Source organism: Lathyrus oleraceus, chromosome 3 (genome assembly GCF_024323335.1).
Source record: "Lathyrus oleraceus cultivar Zhongwan6 chromosome 3, CAAS_Psat_ZW6_1.0, whole genome shotgun sequence".
Lineage (NCBI taxonomy): Eukaryota > Viridiplantae > Streptophyta > Magnoliopsida > Fabales > Fabaceae > Lathyrus > Lathyrus oleraceus.
The window spans coordinates 200,773,921-200,799,718 of NC_066581.1; the positions used below are offsets into that span (position 1 = coordinate 200,773,921).

At 39.0% G+C, this 25,798-nt stretch overlaps 2 long non-coding RNA genes across 2 annotated transcripts; both read right to left on the bottom strand.

Annotated features, from left to right (window-relative positions):
- Positions 1–2,244: 2,244 nt before the first annotated feature.
- LOC127126281 (uncharacterized) lies at positions 2,245–3,555 on the bottom strand. Its single transcript, XR_007804940.1, has 2 exons — positions 2,773–3,555; positions 2,245–2,633 (listed from the first exon to the last, which is right to left on the bottom strand). It is a non-coding gene; the product is annotated as an uncharacterized LOC127126281 (long non-coding RNA).
- A 12,007-nt stretch (positions 3,556–15,562) lies between these two features.
- On the bottom strand, positions 15,563–16,824 carry LOC127126280 (uncharacterized). The gene is made up of 2 exons (XR_007804939.1): positions 16,091–16,824; positions 15,563–15,951 (listed from the first exon to the last, which is right to left on the bottom strand). It is a non-coding gene; the product is annotated as an uncharacterized LOC127126280 (long non-coding RNA).
- Between the last annotated feature and the right edge of the window lie 8,974 nt (positions 16,825–25,798).

The following is a 25,798-nucleotide window of genomic DNA, read 5'->3' on the forward strand; positions in this document are numbered from 1 at the left end:
AAGTATCTGTAGTCGAGCTTTATTGTGAAGTGGGATAACATTAAAGCATAAAGACTATTATGTATATAGACTGATGATCACATCTCATGGATCATGGATAAGGAGTTATCAAGTCTTAAATATAGGTATGAATATAAGAGCAATATTTATACTGGATTGACCCGCTATGAGAATACTATATAGAATATTATGCAAAGTGTCATAAGTTATTCTCATGGTGATAATGGTGTATACCACCCTTCGACCTGAAACCACTATGGACCCTAGATGTAGAGTCGAGTGCCTTGTTGCTGATCAAACATTATCCGTAACTGGATGACCATAAAGACAGTTGATGGGTACTCCACGAAGCATGCTAAGGGACATGAGTGACCTAGATGGAATTTGCCCATCCTGAGTAATAGGATAAATGTCTATGGGCCCAATATTGAACTAGACAAGGATGACACGGTCTATGCCTTGTGTTCGATATAGACATAAGGGCAAAAGGGTAATTATACACATAAGTATTATCACATAAGGATTTGTCAGATCACATGACATTTTCGTGTCTTGGGTAGCAGTGATGTGTTTCTAGATACCACTCACTGTTTATTATGTTAAATGCGTGATTTAATATAATTGTCAATGCCGCGAAAACCTACAGGGTCACACACAAAAGGACGGATTGATGAGAGATAGAGTAACTAAGGAACATCGTAAGGTACGGTGCACTTAAGTGAATTGTAGAACATCGTAAGGTACGGTGTACTTAAGTAGAATACGAAATATGGTAAGGTACCACGCGCTTAAGTGATTTTGGCATATTATAAGATATGGGCCACATACACTTAAGTGGACTTTTTAGCTTATAGCCCACACAAGTGGTTCTATAAATAGAACCCTTGTGCAGAAGCATTTGAGCAGTTGCAATTTCATTTCTCTCTCTCTCTCTCTCTCACTCAAAGTCTTCATTCGTAGCAGCTAGCACTGAGATTGAAGGAATCCGTTCGTGTGGATTGAGTAGAGGCTGTAGCACCTCAAATTTGCACCCTCCCATTTGTACATTCATTTCATTTTAGGTCATTAACATTGCATTCACATTGCATAGTCCATTGCATTGCATCAGTCAGGACTGGCATCAGGAGAAGTCAACTGTGCAAGAGATCAAGTTTTTCCATGAGACAAAGGCCCTATGGGTGTTCCAATGAGCTTATGTGAACCCAAGGTTCATTTTGATGCAATTTGGCCAAGTGTTGAAAGCTCAAAGTCCACAGTGCATGACCAAGTCATCTGAGGCCCATAAAAGTCAACTGTAAGTCAACTGAGGGCTAGGAGGTGGAGAGATGGGTTGAGACGCTTCCTTCATGTCCCAAAGAAGTTCATTTGTCATTACAAATACTTATCTGGAAGAATTTGAGGTTAGAAATCATTTTGTTCTTTTCTCGAATTAATCTTGGAAATTCAAGTTGAGTTGGATGATCCTAGTTGATTACGGAAAAGTTGATTTGGTTGTGGAAATTTAATCATGGTTGCATTGAGCCCATTCATTTCTTTTTTGTTAAGTCCATAAGTTTAGCCCATTAACCATTTTCCAAATTAATCCATTTTACAATTTTCAAATCCACATTCATCATCCAATACTCATATCCATTTTAAATCCAATTTCATTTTTCATTCACCAATTCCAATTTTTAATCCATCTTAATTCTAAGTCACTTTTATCCACTCGTAATCCAATTTCATTTTAATCCATATCCACTAGCCAATTTTCTCTTAAGCCCATTAATCATTTTTTATATCCAATAGTCATTTAAACCATAAATCCATTTAGAAAATCCACTCTTGTTTTAATCCATTTCATATCCATTAAATCCAACTTCATTTTCATAATCCAATTTCTCAATAATGCATTTCAACCCATTGTCACACATTCTGTTCATTATAATTTCAACTTTGTTATAAGAGCATAAAATCCAAATGAAAATCCTGCACAACAAAATTCTGCACAACAAAAATTCTGCATTGCATTTAACAGCAACACATCCAAAATTCTGCATAAAACTGCTATAAAAATTCTGCATCATCAAAATTCAGCATTACAAAAATTCTTTTCTGCATAAAATTCTGCATCATAAAATTCAGCATTAAAATTCTGCATCAAGTACAATCAAAATCCTGCATTAAAATCAAAACAAAATTCTGCATAAAAAAAAAAAAACAAAATTCTGCATAAAATCAAAATTAATTTCCTGCATAATGAAATAACAGAAATCTTCATTCTTGTATGAGTGTAAATAGTGCAAAGCCATAACAGAAAGGAGAGAGGATCCATAACAGAAAAATAACAGAAATTGGAGGAAGCTTTTTCATCCTCTAACCTCTCGTTTCTTCGTCTTCCATCAACCTCCATTCATCAACCACCGTCAAAAACTCTCTTCCAATTCTTCAACCAAAACCTTCAACCACCGTAACCGTTTTTTCAATTCACAATCACCTTCACCAAACTCCAAACTCCATAACCCTCCACCACAACGCCTAACCGAATCTTCTTCTTGAACCAAACTTCATCAAACCTTCACCAAGACCTTCTCTCAACTCTGAACCATTCGAACCTCACCAATCTTCACTCACCATTTTTATCTACACGCAACCTTCCAAGAATGAAACAGAAAAAGAGATTGAAGAGGTAGCAAGAAACCAAAAACCACAACTCCATAGCCAAAAGAGTTTCACAGAATTCAGAAAAACAAACTAAGAACGAGAAGAAGAAGAAGGATCATCGGAGCTTACGATTTGGCCGGACTTCGGATCAGATACAGATTCGTTCGAGATCTCGCGGAAATTACTCTGGATTCTTCGTTGATTCATTCTCTTCATCATAACCGCAACCAACCATAACCGTAACCAATCTCCGTTCACCGAACCACCTTCAACCGCTTCCAAACTTCCATCGCCGAACCACCACAAGAAAATTCAACCTGTTCCTCAACAGAAGCATAACGGAAAGGAGGAGGAAAGCACAAGAGGATCTCGATCTCATCTTTTGAAAATTCGGTCGCGTTCGCTCTTTGTTCTTCACGCCGCTTCAGTCACCGGATCTTAGTTGCATCGCTCTTCGTCACTAATCGCGACGCCTCTCTCATCTTCACCAACTGTACTGTTCATCTTCCTCAATCCGAAGCGGCCTCAGCTCGATCGAACCACAACAACGCGAATCGCAACAAGACGAGAACAAGGAGTTTCGGAATCGAGCCGTGGAGATCTGAGCTTCGAGTTCGTCTTTGCCGCCGCGGGTAAGAGTGAATCACGGTAGCATTCTGTTTTGTTTGAAGTGGAGAGGTTGATTCCTGTTTCGGTAAAGAGAGGTTGAGGCCGTGAGGAGGGGTGCGCATCCTATCGTAGCAAACCGCTGCCGGCATCGGCGAAAACCGGCACGGTCAGGTTCTTTGGCAGCGCGTTGTTTTTCTTTCTCTCCGTGGATCTCCGAACACGAGTGAGTGAGGGAAGATGAAGTTTCTCTACAGTTTTCCTTTGCATGTGGAATTACACCCCCCGTCGCCACCTAGCAGGCCTTGTCATTGAAGCTTCTGGTGGGCCAACGACCTTGGGCCCAACCTCTGGAGTCTATATTCCAGGTTCTGCATTTTAGATTTGTGCATAATCTTAATTAATTTGTATGTTTAGTTTCAATTAGAAACATTAGAAATAATTAGATGTGATTAGGAGGTTAATTGTTTAGTTACTGTTACTGTTAATGATTAGGACATATTAGGATTAACTTGTATTTGTTAGAGTTAATTTAGGTTAATTAGTTTAGTTTGGAATTTTAGAGTTAATTAGTCATTAGAATTAAATAGTCTTAGGAATATTAAACCTAGATTAAACTTTTAGGATTCTAGAATATGGATTAGATTAGTCTAATAGAATTTTAGGAAATTGGTTTTTATAATTTTAATTAGGCATTAAAATTTGGTTAGAATTTAATTAGAAAGTGATTAGAAATAATTTTAGGATTAGAATATGTTAGAAATAATTTTAGAAATGTTAAATCTAGTTTAGATATAATTAGAATTTTCATGTATAGATATTGCTCCCTAACTGTGAAATGACCGTTCCACCCCTAGGCTTAGAGATAATTCGATCTTGCGTGCTCCCTTAATTTTAGGACATGTTAGTATTTGATTAAATGAGCTTCATGTGGAGTTTGAGCTTCTGTTTTGGATTTTTATCCTCTTTTGACCCTAGGCTTCGACCTAGTGGTTTGGACTTATCATTTGAATTGTGATTTCAGGTTCAAGAATACATCTCCATGAGTGATGATGCTCCTTCATTTGAGCTTAACCATTTGTTGTGGTTGGCCTAACAATTGTGTGTTTTGTAGGCCTTAATGGGGGATTCACTTGTGTTCATGGATTGCTCATTGTTGTCTAATTGGATTTGTCTGTTTGTGTAATATTGACTGTTGGTTGTTTGTCTATACAGTTTAACTGATTGTTTTAGATTTTTTCACAGGTACCCTTAGTTGCTCAGTTCTCTTAAGAACTTGCATTGCTTTGCTTATAAGCAATTAGCATTGAGGTATTGCACCTTCTTCTTCATGTAGTCTGGAGACCCGGCTGTTACCGGGCCGAGCAACTGTCTGAAGTCCTCCTTAAGAGGCAATGCTTGTGTATGTTTATATTTGTCCCAAGCAGGTAAAGTCCTCACTTGAGGCAATTGGTGGAAGGTAGGGATAAGCAATCTATCCCCCACTATTCAGTGAGTCTTCTCCTTGCTCCCATTACATGGTTGTAGCATTGAGATCCAAACCCAAGATCTATCGAGTCCAATTGGGGAAAGAGTTCCATCTTTCTGAACTCCCCCACATTCTTATATTTACATGCTCTCTCGGACTTGAGATAGAAGCAATGAGGCACACCCCTCATCACCTTTCATTTGGCTTCACCTTAGCCCCTCAATGGCAAGGTTAAGAGCTAACTTGACCCCGATACAGAGGCTTGTTTGTTGAGGTTGATATGACCCCTCGACTAAAGCCTAACCCTGATGTTTGAGCCCCTTGTTGGTGTGTTTATTTCATGCTGTATATGTTTGTGTGGTGTGATTGTATCCCCTAGGTTTGCTAGACTCCGCGTAGTCTCGTTTGCATGACAATTAAGGTAGCACGGTTCCTTCGTATAGGACTTCCTTTCTTGCTTGAGCTTTCCTAAAACACAAACAAACATTATCCCCTCTTAAGGATACGTCGACTCCTTCTACTACAGGTGAGTAAGTCTCCAAAGGTCGAGCATCCGGTAGATTGCGTAGTGACGTGGTCCACTTAAAAAACACAAACCAACAGGAATAGTTTAGCCGAACTACGGCAACTCTGATTCTCATGTTCAGGTGAGATACGTAGGCACGAGATGCGATGTCTTGTCGAGTTTGACTAACGACTAACACTAATTCTTTTCTCTCGCCCTCGTTGCGATTGAGACCTCCCCTTTCTCTTGCCCTGGTTGCAATCGAGACCCTTCTTCTTGTTGTGTGCTTGGAAGCTGATGTAAGTCCATCGAGTGGCGTTCGGGTTCCAGTGTGAGTTCGTTCGGTTCGGATGCTGACGTAAGTCCAGTGATTGGCAGTCGGGCTCCATGTTTGCCCTCTTGTGTGTGTTTTGGTTCGGATGCTGATATAAGTCCAGTGATTGGCATTCAGGCTCCACGTTTGCCTTTGCCTGTGTTTGTTTGTGTGCATGTTAGCCGAGCTACGAATGCTCTGATTCTCCTTCGTCCAAAGGAGATACGTATGCATAGGATGCGATATCCTAGCGAGCATGTGTCGTTTCCCCAATCCGAACTACTTTGACTCTGATGTCTATGCTTGATAGACTAAGTAGGCCCAGGATACGATATCCTGCCGAGTCAGTCTTGTCTGTTTTCTTGCGTCTCTTTCAGCCAGTGTGTGTGTGTGTGAGCAGTGTTTTAGCAACCATTTTCCTTCCTATTGTGCGTGGATCCCGTCGAGTACGACGGATGCGTAGGGGTGCTAATACCTTCCCTTCGCATAACCGACTCCCGATCCCATTCTCTTTGGTCGCGAGACCATGCTTTTTTCCAGGTTTACTCTGAGTGTTTCCTTTCCCTCTTTTGGGATAAATAACGCACGGTGGCGGCTCTGTTGTTCTTGTTTTCCCGCCGGTTTTTCGCGTAATGCGACAGCTGGCGACTCTGCTGGGGATGTCTAGAGAAGTTGACCTGTGCTGGTCCTTCTTCCCTGAGCGAGTCTCTCCTAGCGCTCTCTAGGTTAGGGTTTTGGTTGCTATCTGCTGTTATTTATTGCATTCATTCATTTACTGTTTGCATTTATTGTTTGCATTTATGTTTGCATTCATTCTTATTCATATGCTGTGTTGGCTGTGTTTCTCTGTTTGGGGATGGGAGTTACTCGAGGTAAAAGGCCCAATACCCAGGCTATGAGTGAAATCTAGGAAACCTAGGAATAGAGTGATTCATGGGAAGCGGGTGGTGTACGCCACTTAGCGGAACATTGATATCACGAGCAGTTCAGACCCTGGTGGGATATTATCGGTGCATACATCGGGTGTGCACAGGATGATATTCTGCGAAAGGTTATTTATGCTGCGTTTCTCTCGACCTTACCCTGGCCTAGATGACACCCGTGAGTGGGAGGGAATGATTATTACAGGTACAGTTGCTGACTGGTTGGTGACTTGTTGGGGACTCTTGGTACTGATGGTGACTGTGAATTATGGACATTTATTTCTGGGACGCCGGAGTTCTGTCCGTGGTTTATCAGCGGGTTCCGTTTATTTCGGATCCCCGGGTTGAATTCGAGAGTACTTGTTCAGAGGATCCGATTGTCATCCGTTCAATGGATGTTCCTGTGATGATAGTGATGTAATCTCCAGTTCCGTTTATTTCGGAACTCCCCAAGTTGGATTTATGGTGACTTGGTCCCACAGATGGGACTGGTTCAGAGAAGTAATGGGTTTTCAGAGGAATTGGTGGCACAGTAACCTGCATTCATGCATTTGCATTGGTCTCATTTCGCATTCATCTGCATTCAACTCATGTCTGTCCGTACTCAGGGTCCATTATTTTTAACAGAGACTCAGGTTGAGAGACATCCAGATGTAATTGTTGATAAAATTTTATCTGTCTCGATGAAACCAGAATCAAAGGGCAGAATATTCCTAGTACGGACAGACATTGCATGTGTGAGTCATACTAACCCATTTGCTGTTTTGTAGGCTTCAGTACTCAACCGGTGCGCATAGCTTGTTTGCTCAGACATCCTGCTAGGGGGCAACAAATCCAAACTGATGGATCCACTCCACACCGGTAAAGGCAGACATGTTCGGGATTGGTTATCCAGATCAAGAGTCGTCTAGACCAAACAGAGGACGTCGTCCACCGTACATCTTCGTCAGTGCAGAAATGCTGAATTCTGATCATGCCTGTTCAGTGGGTGAAGAGATCGACTGTGACCGCGAGCTCGAGTTGTGGATGAAGTCGTGCGTACCAGACAATTGGAAAGCCTCCAAAAGCATCACTGTCACTCATCCGGAAGTGTAGTATTTCTGTGTTTTAATTTTGTTTGCATGAAAGCCATACGTTTTCCCCGAAACGTACTGGTCCATTGTAAGGGCCATCTCATGTGTTTCATTGTGCAACATTTTGCATCAGTAATAAAGGGACGTTTTTGTGATCAAAAGCGGTGTTCCCTGTTTTTCATTTTTTGCAGTTTTAAAAAAAAAATAAAAATGGCAATGTTTTTCGTTTTTCTTTTGAACTTGTCTTGTTCCCACCACAAAAGTGATTACCCTCCTGATCTCATCGATAACAATTTGGTTACACCTCTATATGACTTCGACAATCCAAGCTATCATGCCGAAGAAAAAGGCGAAGAAGATTGTGATCTGCTGGAATTAGCTAGGTTGTTGAAACAAGAGGAGAAAGTGATTCAACCACACGAGGAGCGAGTCAAGATGGTAATCCCAAGTACCGCCGAGGTCAGAGAGGAAACGAAAGTTGAGGCCGCTTCAGAGGCAAGGCAAGAACAGAATGGTAGCCCTGTTGAAAGAGCAGGTTGATATCTTCACCTGGTTGCATCAAGATACACCAGTGCGGAATACCCATGCTGTGGGGCACGAGCTACCATCGAGAGAAGACTATCCTCTAGTGAAGAAGAAGGCCGGTGCCACGGATCAAAGGGCTACGGTGACTTTGTTTCATGATATGACTCATCGTGAAAGCGAATGCCATGTTGATGACATGATGACAAAGTCCCAAGTAGAAGAGGGGCACCCGGTGGACTTGATCAAGTTGTTTGACCGGTTGGGATAACTCATACTGTTGAGTTCGAATCAATGCACTTATGGAGTGCTATCCAGCAAGCTGCCGAGGCATGTTGTGAATGAAAGAGGAATCGAGGTTTTTCCTGCAAAAAAAAAAAAAAAAAAAAACAGTGCAAGAAACGCCTGAACCAAAAACAAACAAAAAAAAGCGAGAAAAGAAATCAAATGGTCAGGTGGAATGATGACTGCCCAGGGGCATGGAAAGAAAAAATGAGTAGCAGGAACCTCTGATTCTGATACCTTCCTTGGAAGAAACAACTGTTAATCTGGTACTTGACAGCCCTCAAGGGGTCTATGAGGTGTATGGTGTCAGCATGACGAGTCTTGTCGAAAAGAGCATGCAATTTACCTAAGCAAAAGGTTTATCGACTGTGAAACAATACACTCACTGTTCGAGAAAACTTGATGTACTTTGGCATAGGCTGTTCACCGACTGAGACAGTGTATGCTGATTCATACCACTTTGTGGATGTCCAAAATGGATCTGATCAAGTATGTGCTTAAGGAGATAGCATTGAACGGACGAGTTGCGAGAGAGCAAATGATGTCGACTGAATCCGATATTCAGTACATCTCCCAGGAAGCAATCAAGAAGAGGGTATTGTATGGTTATCTCGCCCAACATCCCATTGATGATTCTCAACCAAGGAAGTCTGAAGTCCCTGATGAGGACATCTCGAGGTACTCAAATCGAAAGATTGAGAGTGACCGATCCCGGAGGAGGGGCCTGACCCTGAATCCGAACGGATTCTGATGTCTGATGGGGAGAGTTTAAAGTGAGTGAGCTAGTGCTTCCCTGATAACATTTGAATGCACCAACGATGGTGGCTGAGTACGAAGTCGGTATCCTGAGTGTCGTACTTCGATACATGCATCTATTGGGGCAACACCTTCCTCATTCAGTATGGGATGGAAGCGATATTTCCTATTGGAGGCTATATCTCATTGTGGAGAGTCCAGATGGATGAGAAGTTAGAAAAGGGCGAGTGGATGAGGACTCGGTATGACGCGTTGAGCCTGATTGAGAGAAGAGTTCGACAGTTACTTGGCGTGGGGCAGTTGTACCCAATAAATGAAGCGTGTTGTTGACCGAGAAGTGCGACCTCGTGGGTAGCATGGAAGAGATGTGGTGTTGAAAGGGATCCTTCCTCCTCAACGATCGTGGGGCAAGCGGACACACAGTTATGAATGTCCATTCGTGGTCAAGAAGGTTTTCTCTGACAGAGCCTTGTGATTGATGACCACGAATGATGAAGATTTCCCATTCCCTGTGAATGCGGACGCAGTTAGAAGATACTTCGTGAAAAATGGACCCGCTGGACAAAAAGAATAAAAGAGTCCAGGCAAAAAAGGGCATCCCGGCGAACCAAGAAAAAGAGAAAAGGTTCGGACAAAAGTTAGGGATAATAAAAGAAAAAAACTGTACACCCGGCAAGTCGAAAACCCCACAAGGGCGACTTGGGCAAAAAAGGGTATCCCGTTGGACTGAAACCCAAAAGGGCGGTCCAGGCAAAAGAGGGATTGAAACGAACAACTGCGTCCGGCATGATCGTTTGTGCTTGAGATATGACTTGGCTAGTCTCCGACAGAGATCGATCGGAAGCGTCTTGTTCAGAAGACAGAAGGTGAGGAAAGTCTTGAGGACATATGGGGTATAACCGAGTTGGAACCCGATGAGATCATGGTTTCACATTGCCATTAGGGTAGATTTTTTTTCCTTTTGTGCGCAATCACCTCTTTCCAGGGTTTGCTTCCTGTGTGTTGCTCGATTCTGAGCCATCCTTTTTGTTTCAGTCAATAAAATGCGTGTTCAGTCAAATAATTTTGTTTTTGTGTCATTACCGCTTTGATCACGAAAACATCCGTTCGTTTTGATAAGAATATTTGCATTTTGAAACATAGAGGTCCCTTCCGATGCATGCTTATAAGATTGAAATCTGGAAATCTTATTCGGAAGTTTGAGTGACCTAGATGTTGAAGTGTTGGCACGCCTGGGGCACGCTTTTATCTAACAATCTCTTGTGCAGGTGCTGTTAGATATCTTCATTCGCTGACAAGTAGTGATATGAAGCCTTTTGAAAAAAGGAGATCCCCACAGAGTCCAACCAGGGGCAAGGGATAGACGAATAACGAGAGGACGGCGAAGGAGTACGACGACGATCCTGGAGGGTTAATCAAGAAGACTCTTCAAAGTCTAAGGACTGGAAAGTTTGTATGAATCCCAGGAATTCGGTCTTCGCGGGATGGAGCAGAAAAATCCAGGCGATTCTGGAAGATCTTAAAAGTGGAAAGCCGACATTGTGGGTGGACGATGGAGCCGCTGTTCGACAAATCGACAGGTGTCCCGTGTCCGATAGGCCGTATTTCCCCAATGGGTTTGAGAGTGTCATCTCCCTAGCAGATTCGAGATCAGTGCCTCCTCAGCAAGCCTGAAGGTTACCGTATCCCCAACGGAGTTGTGATTCTGAAGTTGTCTTCCCAACAGAGTTTGTGTTGATGGTTCTCCCCCAGCAAGGTCCCCAAGCGGATCGGGTTCGGCGAAAATTATCCCTGGTAGAGATAAGGATTGGTTGCCTCCCCTAGCAGGGTAATCTCTAAGCAGTTCGGGTTCGATGGAGTTCATCCCCAGCAAGGTTTGTCTTTCCCCAGCAGGGTGGAAATTGACGTGGTAATGAGATCCTCAGCACAGTTCCTGGAGCTCCCCAGTGTTGTCTCTGGAGGAGACGTGTGTTTATGCATTCATCATGTAGATAAGCATAACATATTGCATCATTAGTGCATAGCATTTCCATGATCATGGGGCATTGTGTAAAACAGAAAAAAACTCATGCATCAACATTGCAAACATGTCCATTAGCCCTAGGCCGTGGTGACCAGCCGAGATTGGGTTGTTGGAAAGAGTTTAGCATCGCACCATTGGATCGACTTCAGAATTGGGTTCCCCAGCAGGGTTGAGAGAGGTGTTTTCTCAACAAGTGACCCCGCAAGTGAGGGGGTATCCCCATCATTGTTACTCCCCAATTGGTAGCATCTTGCCAGCTTGGATCTTTTTCCTTAGCAGATGTGGGGGTGTCTGATCTCTCCATGTAGAGTTGACCCTTTAAGCAGAAAATGTCTGTCATTTCCTTCTGCGCTCCCCACGAGTTGTGTCCTCGTGGATGACGGTTGTTTCCGTTCCCTCCCCTTGGGATGGGTTTTCCCTAGTGAGTTCTTTCCTCATTAGGATGAGTCTTGATTCAGTTTGCCTTTTTGGATCGATCCTAAATTGGCTTCTTGTTGACTGTCTCCTGTTTTTCCCTGGGGCATAAATGAATAGTTGCTCACCAACCGGCACTCATTCATCTTATCCTCAGCGGAATTTTTGGGCTTCTACCTACAAACCGGTAGTTGTAAGTCCTATCTTTGTGGTTTTCTACCTACAAGCCGGTAGTTGTAAAATCCCACTTTCGTCCCCTAACAGAGGTAACCTTCGTGGTTCGTTCTGTTTGTGGCCTCTACCTACAACCCGGTAGTTGTAAGTCCTATCTTTGTGGTTTTCTACCTACAAATCGGTAGTTGTAAAATCCCACTTTCATCCCGATGATGACGGTTTCTATTCCCGTGGTTTTCTGCCTACTAACCGGTAGATGTAATCCCCTCTTTGCAGTTATCAGTACCCAGTTGGCGGTATTGATAGTCTTGTCCCCTCTGGATACTTGCCATGATCAAGCAGTATTGTCCCCAGCGGGTTTCTCACTTCCTTTTGGATATTTGCTCCGAGTTAGCAACTCTGTCCTCTTTTGATTGGTCATCTTTGCATACCTATTCCTGGTACACGATGCCTTTCTTGTCGGTTGATTTATCCATTTAACAACCTACAACCCGGTTATGGATAATCTTCCATGCGAGTGTATTATCTACGTTTTGACGGCTATAGATAATATGTCTCATGCGCTCTTGGGTCGAAGTCGTCCTCCCCAGTCGAGTAAGATTCGTATTCCTTGTGGAATCGAATGCCCATCCTTTAACAAGACTGCTTTCTAGCCCTCTTCAGGATGTTGAGTGTTTTGGCACAAACCAATTCACGCTTTGGTCGGTCACCTGTTTTCTGCCTACAACCCGGTATCTTTGGTGTTCCTTCCTGTTTGCTCGCTGTAGTGACCTTGTTCCCCAGTGAGATCCCATGCAAGTGTGTAGCCTTGCCCAGGCATGTAGATGTCAGTATCCTGTCAGCACCCGCGTGTGTTGTTTCTTTGGTGTCGGTAAACACCATCTTTCGGTGCTTTCCCAGTCATGCGTAGTGTCTGGTATTCTTTGGTGTCTGTAAACATCATCTTTCGATGTTCGTAACGTCGTCCCTTCCCTAGTGAAGTATACTCCTCTCCGTTGGTGTCGATAAACGTCGAGTTTTTCCCCATCATCCATTGATGATTTGGTTGTGTTCACTCTCCCCTAGTGAAGTTTCCTCCTCTCCGTTGGTGTCGATAAACGTCGAGTTTTTCCTATGCGTCCGTTGGCGTATAGTTGATGTCTTTCCCCACAGGGTCGTCCCCAGAAGATTCCTCATCTCCGTTGGTGTCGATAAACGTCGAGTTTTTCCTATGCGTCCGTTGGCGTATAGTTGATGTCTTTCCCCACAGGGTCGTCCCCAGAAGATTCCTCCTCTCCGTTGGTGTCGATAAACGTCGAGTTTTTCCTATGCGTCCGTTGGCGTATAGTTGATATCTTTCCCCACAGGGTCGTCCCCAGAAGATTCCTCCTCTCCGTTGGTGTCGATAAACGTCGAGTTTTTCCTATGCGTCCGTTGGCGTATAGTTGATATCTTTCCCCACGGGGTCGTCCCCAGAAGAATCCTCCTCTCCGTTGATAAACGTCGAGTTTTTCCTAGCCGTCCGCTGACGTCTAGTGGTTTATTCCCTACAGATCATTTGGTAAGGCCAGATGATTCCCCTCAGAGTCTCCTCCTCTCCGTTGGTGTCGATAAACGTCGAGTTTTTCCTATTCGTCCTATGACGTCTAGTTGTACCTTTCCCCAAGTGGATCTACCTCCCCGTTGGTTTCGATAAACGTTGTGTTTTTCTCATTCGTCCGCGAACGTTTGATTGTATATCCTATTCCCAGTCATTCATTAATGTCTGGTTGATTTCCCAACCAGAATTCCCAGTAGACGTCCTATTCGGTTTCCGGTTGTGGTGCCTTTCCCTCGTGAAGTGGCTTTCTCCTTCTCCCTTTCGTCCTATGACGTCTGGCTGAGTTTTCTCCTTCTCCCTTTCGTCCGATGACGTCTGGTTGAGTCTCCCTTTCGTCCTATGACGTCTGGCTGAGTTTTCTCCTTCTCCCTTTCGTCCGATGACGTCTGGTTGAGTCTCCCTTTCGTCCTATGACGTCTGGCTGAGTTTCCTCCTTCTCCGTTGGTGTCGATAAACGTTGAGTCTCCCTTTCGTCCTATGACGTCTTGGCTGAGTTTTCTCCTTCTCCGTTGGTGTCGATAAACGTCGAGCTTCTCCCTTTCGTCCTATGACGTCTGGTCGAGTCTTCCCATTCATCCTATGATGTTTGGTTACCTCTCCGTTGGTTTTGGTAAACGTTGAGTTTTTCCCCATTACGTCCGCTGACGTATGGTTGTATCTCTCTTCCCATTCATCCGATGATGTCTGGTTACCTCTCCGTTGGTTTTGGTAAACGCTGAGTTTTTCCCATTACGTCCGCTGACGTATGGTTGTATCCTTTCCTGGCTATTCCCAGTAGAGTTGATTTACCTCTCCGTTGGTCTTGGTAAACGTTGAGTTTTTCCTAGTTGTCCGCTGGCATCTAGTTGAGATTTCTGATCCCATTCATCGTGTGTCGATGTCTGGATGTGGTTGTACCTCTGAAGCAGAAGAAAGCAAGAAAAAAAAATTCCCAGCTGTGTGCAAATTTCTACGGTTCTTGGTATTCAATCCCTGTTTACCCTGAAAGTCTGACAGCCGTTGCTCTCATCCATTCGGGTTCCCAGTTGATTGAATAGGGGCAGCTGTAGCACCTCAAATTTGCACCCTCCCATTTGTACATTCATTTCATTTTAGGTCATTAACATTGCATTCACATTGCATAGTCCATTGCATTGCATCAGTCAGGACTGGCATCAGGAGAAGTCAACTGTGCAAGAGATCAAGTTTTTCCATGAGACAAAGGCCCTATGGGTGTTCCAATGAGCTTATGTGAACCCAAGGTTCATTTTGATGCAATTTGGCCAAGTGTTGAAAGCTCAAAGTCCACAGTGCATGACCAAGTCATCTGAGGCCCATAAAAGTCAACTGTAAGTCAACTGAGGGCTAGGAGGTGGAGAGATGGGTTGAGACGCTTCCTTCATGTCCCAAAGAAGTTCATTTGTCATTACAAATACTTATCTGGAAGAATTTGAGGTTAGAAATCATTTTGTTCTTTTCTCGAATTAATCTTGGAAATTCAAGTTGAGTTGGATGATCCTAGTTGATTACGGAAAAGTTGATTTGGTTGTGGAAATTTAATCATGGTTGCATTGAGCCCATTCATTTCTTTTTTGTTAAGTCCATAAGTTTAGCCCATTAACCATTTTCCAAATTAATCCATTTTACAATTTTCAAATCCACATTCATCATCCAATACTCATATCCATTTTAAATCCAATTTCATTTTTCATTCACCAATTCCAATTTTTAATCCATCTTAATTCTAAGTCACTTTTATCCACTCGTAATCCAATTTCATTTTAATCCATATCCACTAGCCAATTTTCTCTTAAGCCCATTAATCATTTTTTATATCCAATAGTCATTTAAACCATAAATCCATTTAGAAAATCCACTCTTGTTTTAATCCATTTCATATCCATTAAATCCAACTTCATTTTCATAATCCAATTTCTCAATAATGCATTTCAACCCATTGTCACACATTCTGTTCATTATAATTTCAACTTTGTTATAAGAGCATAAAATCCAAATGAAAATCCTGCACAACAAAATTCTGCACAACAAAAATTCTGCATTGCATTTAACAGCAACACATCCAAAATTCTGCATAAAACTGCTATAAAAATTCTGCATCATCAAAATTCAGCATTACAAAAATTCTTTTCTGCATAAAATTCTGCATCATAAAATTCAGCATTAAAATTCTGCATCAAGTACAATCAAAATCCTGCATTAAAATCAAAACAAAATTCTGCATAAAAAAAAAAAAACAAAATTCTGCATAAAATCAAAATTAATTTCCTGCATAATGAAATAACAGAAATCTTCATTCTTGTATGAGTGTAAATAGTGCAAAGCCATAACAGAAAGGAGAGAGGATCCATAACAGAAAAATAACAGAAATTGGAGGAAGCTTTTTCATCCTCTAACCTCTCGTTTCTTCGTCTTCCATCAACCTCCATTCATCAACCACCGTCAAAAACTCTCTTCCAATTCTTCAACCAAAACCTTCAACCACCGTAACCGTTTTTTCAATTCACAATCACCTTCACCAAACTCCAAACTCCATAACCCTCCACCACAACGCCTAACCGAATCTTCTTCTTGAACCAAACTTCATCAAACCTTCACCAAGACCTTCTCTCAACTCTGAACCATTCGAACCTCACCAATCTTCACTCACCATTTTTATCTACACGCAACCTTCCAAGAATGAAACAGAAAAAGAGATTGAAGAGGTAGCAAGAAACCAAAAACCACAACTCCATAGCCAAAAGAGTTTCACAGAATTCAGAAAAAAAAACTAAGAACGAGAAGAAGAAGAAGGATCATCGGAGCTTACGATTTGGCCGGACTTCGGATCAGATACAGATTCGTTCGAGATCTCGCGGAAATTACTCTGGATTCTTCGTTGATTCATTCTCTTCATCATAACCGCAACCAACCATAACCGTAACCAATCTCCGTTCACCGAACCACCTTCAACCGCTTCCAAACTTCCATCGCCGAACCACCACAAGAAAATTCAACCTGTTCCTCAACAGAAGCATAACGGAAAGGAGGAGGAAAGCACAAGAGGATCTCGATCTCATCTTTTGAAAATTCGGTCGCGTTCGCTCTTTGTTCTTCACGCCGCTTCAGTCACCGGATCTTAGTTGCATCGCTCTTCGTCACTAATCGCGACGCCTCTCTCATCTTCACCAACTGTACTGTTCATCTTCCTCAATCCGAAGCGGCCTCAGCTCGATCGAACCACAACAACGCGAATCGCAACAAGACGAGAACAAGGAGTTTCGGAATCGAGCCGTGGAGATCTGAGCTTCGAGTTCGTCTTTGCCGCCGCGGGTAAGAGTGAATCACGGTAGCATTCTGTTTTGTTTGAAGTGGAGAGGTTGATTCCTGTTTCGGTAAAGAGAGGTTGAGGCCGTGAGGAGGGGTGCGCATCCTATCGTAGCAAACCGCTGCCGGCATCGGCGAAAACCGGCACGGTCAGGTTCTTTGGCAGCGCGTTGTTTTTCTTTCTCTCCGTGGATCTCCGAACACGAGTGAGTGAGGGAAGATGAAGTTTCTCTACAGTTTTCCTTTGCATGTGGAATTACACCCCCCGTCGCCACCTAGCAGGCCTTGTCATTGAAGCTTCTGGTGGGCCAACGACCTTGGGCCCAACCTCTGGAGTCTATATTCCAGGTTCTGCATTTTAGATTTGTGCATAATCTTAATTAATTTGTATGTTTAGTTTCAATTAGAAACATTAGAAATAATTAGATGTGATTAGGAGGTTAATTGTTTAGTTACTGTTACTGTTAATGATTAGGACATATTAGGATTAACTTGTATTTGTTAGAGTTAATTTAGGTTAATTAGTTTAGTTTGGAATTTTAGAGTTAATTAGTCATTAGAATTAAATAGTCTTAGGAATATTAAACCTAGATTAAACTTTTAGGATTCTAGAATATGGATTAGATTAGTCTAATAGAATTTTAGGAAATTGGTTTTTATAATTTTAATTAGGCATTAAAATTTGGTTAGAATTTAATTAGAAAGTGATTAGAAATAATTTTAGGATTAGAATATGTTAGAAATAATTTTAGAAATGTTAAATCTAGTTTAGATATAATTAGAATTTTCATGTATAGATATTGCTCCCTAACTGTGAAATGACCGTTCCACCCCTAGGCTTAGAGATAATTCGATCTTGCGTGCTCCCTTAATTTTAGGACATGTTAGTATTTGATTAAATGAGCTTCATGTGGAGTTTGAGCTTCTGTTTTGGATTTTTATCCTCTTTTGACCCTAGGCTTCGACCTAGTGGTTTGGACTTATCATTTGAATTGTGATTTCAGGTTCAAGAATACATCTCCATGAGTGATGATGCTCCTTCATTTGAGCTTAACCATTTGTTGTGGTTGGCCTAACAATTGTGTGTTTTGTAGGCCTTAATGGGGGATTCACTTGTGTTCATGGATTGCTCATTGTTGTCTAATTGGATTTGTCTGTTTGTGTAATATTGACTGTTGGTTGTTTGTCTATACAGTTTAACTGATTGTTTTAGATTTTTTCACAGGTACCCTTAGTTGCTCAGTTCTCTTAAGAACTTGCATTGCTTTGCTTATAAGCAATTAGCATTGAGGTATTGCACCTTCTTCTTCATGTAGTCTGGAGACCCGGCTGTTACCGGGCCGGGCAACTGTCTGAAGTCCTCCTTAAGAGGCAATGCTTGTGTATGTTTATATTTGTCCCAAGCAGGTAAAGTCCTCACTTGAGGCAATTGGTGGAAGGTAGGGATAAGCAATCTATCCCCCACTATTCAGTGAGTCTTCTCCTTGCTCCCATTACATGGTTGTAGCATTGAGATCCAAACCCAAGATCTATCGAGTCCAATTGGGGAAAGAGTTCCATCTTTCTGAACTCCCCCACATTCTTATATTTACATGCTCTCTCGGACTTGAGATAGAAGCAATGAGGCACACCCCTCATCACCTTTCATTTGGCTTCACCTTAGCCCCTCAATGGCAAGGTTAAGAGCTAACTTGACCCCGATACAGAGGCTTGTTTGTTGAGGTTGATATGACCCCTCGACTAAAGCCTAACCCTGATGTTTGAGCCCCTTGTTGGTGTGTTTATTTCATGCTGTATATGTTTGTGTGGTGTGATTGTATCCCCTAGGTTTGCTAGACTCCGCGTAGTCTCGTTTGCATGACAATTAAGGTAGCACGGTTCCTTCGTATAGGACTTCCTTTCTTGCTTGAGCTTTCCTAAAACACAAACAAACATTATCCCCTCTTAAGGATACGTCGACTCCTTCTACTACAGGTGAGTAAGTCTCCAAAGGTCGAGCATCCGGTAGATTGCGTAGTGACGTGGTCCACTTAAAAAACACAAACCAACAGGAATAGTTTAGCCGAACTACGGCAACTCTGATTCTCATGTTCAGGTGAGATACGTAGGCACGAGATGCGATGTCTTGTCGAGTTTGACTAACGACTAACACTAATTCTTTTCTCTCGCCCTCGTTGCGATTGAGACCTCCCCTTTCTCTTGCCCTGGTTGCAATCGAGACCCTTCTTCTTGTTGTGTGCTTGGAAGCTGATGTAAGTCCATCGAGTGGCGTTCGGGTTCCAGTGTGAGTTCGTTCGGTTCGGATGCTGACGTAAGTCCAGTGATTGGCAGTCGGGCTCCATGTTTGCCCTCTTGTGTGTGTTTTGGTTCGGATGCTGATATAAGTCCAGTGATTGGCATTCAGGCTCCACGTTTGCCTTTGCCTGTGTTTGTTTGTGTGCATGTTAGCCGAGCTACGAATGCTCTGATTCTCCTTCGTCCAAAGGAGATACGTATGCATAGGATGCGATATCCTAGCGAGCATGTGTCGTTTCCCCAGTCCGAACTACTTTGACTCTGATGTCTATGCTTGATAGACTAAGTAGGCCCAGGATACGATATCCTGCCGAGTCAGTCTTGTCTGTTTTCTTGCGTCTCTTTCAGCCAGTGTGTGTGTGTGTGAGCAGTGTTTTAGCAACCATTTTTCTTCCTATTGTGCGTGGATCCCGTCGAGTACGACGGATGCGTAGGGGTGCTAATACCTTCCCTTCGCATAACCGACTCCCGATCCCATTCTCTTTGGTCGCGAGACCATGCTTTTTTCCAGGTTTACTCTGAGCGTTTCCTTTCCCTCTTTTGGGATAAATAACGCACGGTGGCGGCTCTGTTGTTCTTGTTTTCCCGCCGGTTTTTCGCGTAATGCGACAGAGGCGTTGTCATCGTTCAAGTTTGTGATCGCTCCGTCGATCTGCATCAAAGGTTTCAATCGTCACAGAGGTAACGATTCTATCACTGATCATGCCCATTCGTAAGGATCACTAAAGGAGAAAATTTTAAATTCCGCTGCGTTTTGGATCGCTACTCTCCTTCAATTTGTTCCTCAGTTGACAAATCTTTATAAACATTGTCAAAATATTAAGCCCAAAGATTTAGGAAATGAGAATAAAATTCAGAAATTGAAAGACTTTCTTGCTAAAAAATAGAAATTTCATGTTTAAGTTGGAACTTGCGAACACTTTTCTTATGAGTATACATTTTCTTCAAATATTCCAAATCTTAGTTGCTCTGGTAAAGGGTCATAGATTGAGGATAATATTAGGATCTATAGATTCTATGACCCATGCCATAATCTATGTGCCTTTGGCTTCACATTTGGAATGTGCCACTTATGGGTTAATTTGTTAGGAGCCAAGTCGGTACCATCAACATGTTCCCATAGCTCCTTTCCTTTAAAAGAGATTTGTAACTAGAATGTCCAAGTGAAATAGTTCTTTCCATTAAGACATACAAAAAGGATATCAAAACTTGTCAAACTTGATAGTTGGCATGATGTTGGAAAAAATCACTGTAGAAAAAAACAAGAAACTAGACGAATTGCTAGGACACCTAATAAGAAAATGAGGGACTGAGAGAATAAGAGACTTGGAAACACAGGGAACAAGAGACTGAGAACAAGAAAAATTGGATTGAATCAGAACCTATACTGATACTATGTTAAATTCATAATTGAGGATGAAAAATTGTATCCTCTTATGTTGTACTATTCTATTTTTATACTGTTAATACAATATGTAATTTCTATATACAACTAGGCTATTTAATAAATACATATTGAAAATATAATGTATAATAATATAGATTATGTGGACTTAAATGACAATCAACTGTGTGCAAATCAACTTATTTAAATGCCAACAAATATATACTAATAAATAATAGTTTTCCATTAAATTCTGTCGATAATTTATGCACTTTATGAATAAGTTATGTAATTTACCATCAAGGTGTTATGTTTTATTATGTAATGATACTTGATTTAATGAAATGTGTATGTTTATTTTAAATAAAAAGTTGATGCAATATTCCTTCAATTTAAAATGCTTTATCAATAAAATGTGTATACTGAAAGAATAAATTAATAAAATGTGTATATTTATATTGCAAGTTTTACTTCTAAAATAATTAATCAATTAATAATTCTATAATGCCCATCTTTACTAATTTTGAACTTGTTATTCACAATAACCAATTTTTACATTGCAAATAATCAACATCAATCACTTGCGTGGTTTAACCAAAATTACATGGTGACTTAGTCATTCAAAAACTATGTTTTATATCTTCATCTCATCATTCAAAATATATTTATCATATTCACTATCAACTACAACTACAACAAATCTTCAACCACCACTTCATCATCTTTCAGGTTCACTATTGTCGATATCACCTTCACCCTTATATTCATTACGAATATCAGTTTCAATTGCATAATCCAATAAACTAATAAGAGAAAAATTTGGGTACCTATACCATAAGAAACTAACACCAATATATCCAAGACTCTTAACAACATTCTTTATATCAATATACAACATGTAGTATACATTCCACTTCCATTCCATTTCATCGAGTTTTCATATAACATACACTTTGCAAGGTTGACTAACAAAACATTCCACCGAAATTTATTTGTGATCCCATGTTTTTCACATCATATGGTATGTAAAATCAACAAGATATTTAACATATAGGTATTCAATTGGTTCATTTGTGGTCACAGTATACAACTATATAACTTGATATGTTCACATGTCATTAAATAAAAACCATTTAAGAACAAAAACAAGAACATTAACACGAATTTTAATATTATTAAGAACAAAAGATCGCATATTGTGAAATAAAAACACATTGAAATATATTTTTCGTCTTCTTTTGTCCAGGACGACTTATATGGGTTGAATGGTGAGTCACACCCTTTCTTTTTTTTCCTTCGAATCCATGTAAACACAATAACAAACCCAAAATTCTACTATGGAAAAAAGTTACAAATATAAAATAAATACTACGAAGCAATATTAATCCTACAAAAATAGAACGAGATGAATGTTCAAATAAAGAAGATAAACATTTCACTAGAACATCTGAAACACTTCCAACACAAAAAATGAACGCCTATAATCATTTGAGATTCCTTAAGTTCAATTAATATGGGATTTAGGTCTCTAACATAATGTTTTAAACAAATCATGAATAATATATATTTTTTTCTTTCTAAGTTCAATTTGTTATTTATTTATTTTTGAAATATAAAAAAAAAAAATCAAAATTATAGGTTTTAAAAAGAGGGGGACCATAATTACGATATGGTTAAAATAAGAGTCAAAATTGTATTTAGGACTAATATTTTTTTTTTGAATTCAAATGTGAGTGATTAAGTCCCACGTCGATTAGAATGACGAAAATGTTGAATATATAAAAGAAATGATCAATTCTCACATTATTTTAAGGTTTTGGAGGATATGTGATGTCGAGGTCTCTTGGACCTTATATGTTTAGTTCATTAACACTCCCAATGTTCTCCTAACTTCCAACAAATGGTATCAGAGTCTAATTATGTTTGGTAGGAGACTAGAAGTGGATCCTAGTATAAGTCAAGGCTACTTTTGCGAGTGACTCAGATTTATGGTAGAGATCGAATTCAAATGTAAGTGATTAAATCCCACATCGACTACAAATGGATAAAATATTAGGTATATAAGAGAATAAACTATACTCTCAATGCCTTAAGGTTTTGGAGGATATTGTTGTCGAGGTCTCTTGAGTCTTAGACGTTTAGCTCATTAACAACTCTCTAATTTTTATAATTTTTATAATAAAAAATTAAAATAAAACAGTTTTAATAAATTAAAAATATTATAAACTGTTTTTTAAAAATAAATTCTCATAAATTAAACTTGTATCAATAAATAAAATTAAATAAACTAATCTAAACATATCCTAGAACTAATATTTGAATATCAAAATGATGTCTCTGATTAGTTTATTGGATTATGCAATTTTCAAAACAAATTTCCTTCAATAAGCAGTTATATATATATATATATATATATATATATATATATATATATATATATATATATATATATATATATATATATATATATATATATATATATATATATATATATATATATATATATATTGATCATCATGACTAATGTAGTTAATATGAAGTAAATAAATCTCTTATATTTCTTGTTACATCCCTAAAATAAGTACATCTAGAATCGAGATTCAAGAAAATATAGTCATGTTGGTAATGATATTTTTCCATCATATCATTAAATTCTATCCTCCTCAATTGCCAATTGAAGCTAGAATTTTGAATTCCTCTCCTCAAGAAGCAACAGAGACATCATATTCTCTGAACCGTTGCTATGTCAAGGGTGATTCACCTGGTTTGAAAGTGATTTTTCAGCAGCTGCAATAAATTGAAAAATGATAGCATGCCAAGAATTGATAAAAAAAAGTAACTTTTGAATTGAAAAATCTACTCCAATTTTTACATCAAATTTGCTTTATGAATGAAAAAATACAAATATTAGCAATATAAATACACATCATTATTCTTGGTAATATATAGGCTCTAGATTGTTCCTCTAGAGTGTTACGTAAGAAGCTCTTTGAGTAACTTAAAAAAAGCTCTTTGAGTACACAATGCCACCTTACACAGACTCGCTTTGATTGGTCTTGTGGGGTATAAAAATGTTACAAAAGCAACCAAATTCAATTGATTCTCACTTCGAGTATAAACTAACAAATAAGCCATTCACATAGTAATATTGGTTGTTTAAAAAAAATCCAATATTCCGGTTTAAATTACAATATTATTATTATTATACTTCTCAAAAGTCATAATCAATTTTACTAATCGGACATGTTCAAAAATCTAGGTCGAATTTAATCAATCTTTATTATGGGTGACAAACGAGCATATCCGTCTCGTTTAGGCTCGCCCCACAAAAGTCCGCAAAAAATGAAGCGGGGCAGGACAGTCAAAGTTGAGGATGTGAGCCTAGAACTTAGGTCCGCTCCAAAAAAAAATGAAGGTTGGGCGGAGAAAGCCCGTGGACACTGCATTTTTTAAGTCTAAAAATATATAAAAAATTATATAAATATTTGTGGCCGCAAAAATTCGAAAAAAAACGGGACGAATGGGACAAACAGATTAGAACATGAGGACTTAAACCATTGATCCTCCCCACGCTAAAACATGGATAAAATGGACATATCCAATGAATCAGTCCTATATTATCACCTCTAATTTTTACTCGTGATTTATCTCAGCACACAACTCCCTGGTTGCGCGCGTGGACTAAAAAAGAAAGTCATTATTAGACACAAAAGGCTTAATCCAAAAGCCATAAATAAAATTAAGAATGATTAATGTTTAATGTACCACTTAACAACTTGAAAAGCATACACCTAATAAAGCTCTATATATACATCTCAACTCTTGACTCTCTCATTGAACAATTCCTTTTCCCAACCAATACAGTATTTTCAGCCCTATTAGAGTAACATAAGATATTTTGTTGAAATGGCAACATTTGGTGGCTCTCCATTTCAGGTTTTGATAATGGTAATGGTTATAGGCTTGTTTTGCATGACAAAAATTCTGGCAAAAGATTCAGAGATAGCACCCACAGCACAATTGGAAACTGGAACTGGATTTGCTTTGCCAGTTTCCGTGGTGATCATGTTTGCTTCTTTTATGGCATTTATGATGTAGTGATTTGGAAGGCTTGTTTTGGGGTAATCATGTTTGTTTTATGGGTTGAAATTTATATATGCTATATAGTATAAATGGTTATAATGAATTTAAAGGTTTTTTTTTTTTATGCATTGTAAAATATTATGTATATGTGTGAGTTTTTTTATGTAATTATTGAACTCATGTTCTAACTAAAAAAATATTGAATTATTATTTTTATTTTATATAGTTATTTAATGTTGATTGGCTTCATTGCTTTACAAATTTTTGAAGAATAATTCAACACTTTGGAACAAGTTTTCTTCTTTGAAATGAGATTAATATGATTTTAATAAAATTCATAATTAAATCCGGTTATTAAAAATCAGTTATTTATTAATATGATTTTAATAAAATTCATATTTTAGATATATTAATATGATTTTAATCAAATTTATATATTAATATAAAAAAATCAAAATAATTTTTTTAAAAAATATTTCTTACTTTCTCTCTCTTCTGTACAATTTTAAACACACAACAATTGAAGAGCCACTCAATATGCAAATCAGTATCAATTGTTATAAAATTAAAAACCATGAAAAATTGAACTAATTATTGGAATAGAGAGGATATCAACCGAAATTTACTCACCAAATTAACATATAATGGAAAGATTTATGTTATGCACATAATAGATTATAGATTATGACATTTACATGTAAGTTCCAAGTTTCACTAGAATTTGACTTTTATATACAAGTTAAATTAAATAATTAACTAATCTTAACAAAGTTTAAGCTTCTTATGCTCAAGGTGGTTATATAGAGTACGTGCTCTTTTATTTGTGATGTCTGATGATTCTAATATACTAACCATTTATGTAAGATTGTGGATTGTATAAAAATCTATTTTTAACTGAAAAATCAATTGTAAAAGAAATAATATCCAATTTTAGAAATTGGATTTTTCGAAATCAGTTTTAAATTAAAAACTGGTTATGAAAGAATATAACCATTTATTTGGATTGGTTATGATAAATAGTTATAAATTGGATATATATATCGGTTATGTGAAAAATCCAACCATGAACATCCATATTTGAGACTATGATCATTATAAGAAAATTGAATTTTTGTGGCACTCATAATTTGTTATTAAAAATCAAATATTTGTATGGTCGGATTTTTCACATAACCGATAGATATCAAATTTATAATTATTTATCATAACCGGATATCATAATCTTATATTCTTACATAACCGGTTATAAAACCGATAATATCTATAATCAAAATTTATAATCGGTTAACCGATTTTAGAGTTCATAACTCGTTTTTTTATTTTAAACCGGTTTCAGACATAAAAATTCAATTTTTGAAATTGGATATTATTTTTTTTACAATTGATTTTTCAGTTGAAATTAGATTTTGAATATAAAAATTTAACTTTTAAAGATAATTTTTATCAATT